The sequence below is a fragment of the Suricata suricatta genome, chromosome 12 (assembly GCF_006229205.1).
Source record: "Suricata suricatta isolate VVHF042 chromosome 12, meerkat_22Aug2017_6uvM2_HiC, whole genome shotgun sequence".
NCBI classification, from domain to species: Eukaryota; Metazoa; Chordata; class Mammalia; order Carnivora; family Herpestidae; genus Suricata; species Suricata suricatta.
Window position 1 is genome coordinate 10,704,400 of NC_043711.1, and position 1,976 is coordinate 10,706,375.

The window sequence follows — 1,976 nt, forward strand, 5'->3', positions numbered from 1 at the left end:
CATTCTCAGCTTTCAATAGTCTCTCAAGTTCTGCATCCCTCTCTCTCCCCAACTCTCTCTCCCTCCTCCGTTCCCCCTGGTTCTCCATTAAGTCTCTCTTGTTTTCCTGCTAGACCTATGAGTGCAAACATACTTTTATGTTTCCCGTCCCTGGTCTAAGTGGGTCTCCACTATTATCATTGAGTTGTTGAGTTGAACCTTGCAGTTCTGAGTTCAATATTTACTTCTATTTATAGCATCAATCAATCAATCAATCAATCAGTTATTCAAACAATGTATTAATCAAGCTAGCAAACAACTACAGCAATCTCTCAGCTCTGGCTGACTAGATTGACTCTCAGTGACCATAGGAAAATTTCCTGACTTTCATTCCCTTCACCTTCTCCTGCAGTATTTTCTATGGTGTAAAACTCATCTAATTGGGGAGGGTGGTCTCTGAGAGGTAGGTCTCTACATGCAACTCAAAATACCTACCTCATTGGATGGTAGAGGATGAAGCTCCGTCCCCAGAAAAGAGAGCAGAGATGGCTGGAACTTCAGTGCCCCATCCAGACTCAGGACTGTAAAAGAAATGACCACCTCTTATCTGGTATGAAATATCACACACTGTGGGGCTGCTGCAGAGGAGGTATTTACAGCCTCTTAGGTCTGAGCATTACACACAGTTCCCAGCGGTTTCTCCCTCCTCTCTCCCGTGATTTCCCTGAGGAACACTAGTGTGGACAGAAAGGAAATTGTTTTTGTCTGTAGAATTTCTGTTCCTAGGAGACTGGGCGTTAAGCCATCTAAAGCCAGTTTTTCCTACTCCTTTTCTGTCACTTCTGGCTTTCAGAGATCTAATCTATCACTACCTGATCCCAATCCAGAGTGGACATTTTATCCTGTTGAAGACTGAGAAATCGGTCTTAACTAGATCCCCTGGATTCTTCAAAGCATTGACTGTGGTCGAGACATAGGCCCTGATATCTTTAGAAAGTCACTTTTCCTGTTTTCAACAGAGATGTGAAGTTTGTTCCTTTGATATAAAGCCTGGAGCACTACACTCATGGGCTTCAGGACAGTTTTGCCAAAGCAAGTTAGGGATTTCACTCTCATTTCACAAGTTCAGAGCCAGTACTTAAAATACCATTATGAAATATTTGTTTATGGTAAGAGATATGTTTACATATTTTTATGCACAACATTCCACGTTTGGCAGCTTCTAGGAATTGCCTGATTGAGTTTTTACAAAAGTCCATTGTGTGAGGAAGTACTCTTGTGAACTGCATTCCCCATGCAGAAATGGGGTTTGAAGAATTAGGTGATCCTCTCAAGGTTATGGTTGCAGAAAGGGGTTGGTACTCATTGGATTCTGTCAGAATGCCCCAATTTTTCAAACTCTGTGCCCATGATTCCCACCCAGAGATGAGTCTTTCCCTTGGACCTATTTGGCAATGTCTGAGGGATGCTGCTGAACATCTGCAATGAGCTGGACAGCTCCCAACACCAATAATGATTGAAAATGGGAGAACACTTACTCTAGACCAGCACTTCTCCAATTTCAAAGTGCATATGAATCACTTATGATCCTGGTTTAAATGCAGATTCTGATTTTGCAAGTGCTGGTGGGCCCAGGATATTGTGTGTCTGACAAGTTTCTGAGTGATGTTGATGCTGCAGGTCCTGGTCTGTGGACCACACTTTGAGTGTCAAGGCTGTGGTCCTGTGAGAGAGCAAGGTGCAGGTGTTCTATGTGTTCTTCATGAAGCAAAAATTAACAGGAGAAACCTATCAGAGGTTCACAGGGAGGGGAAGGGGGAAAGAGAGTTGGGGAGAGAGGGACGCAAATCATGAGAGACTATTGAATACTGAAAACAAAAGAGGTCTGAAGGGGGGAAGAGGGTGATGGTCATGGAGGGGGGCACTTGTGGGGAGAAGCACCTGGTGTTATATGGAAACCAATTTAACAATAAAGTATTATAAAAAAAAATAAGAGC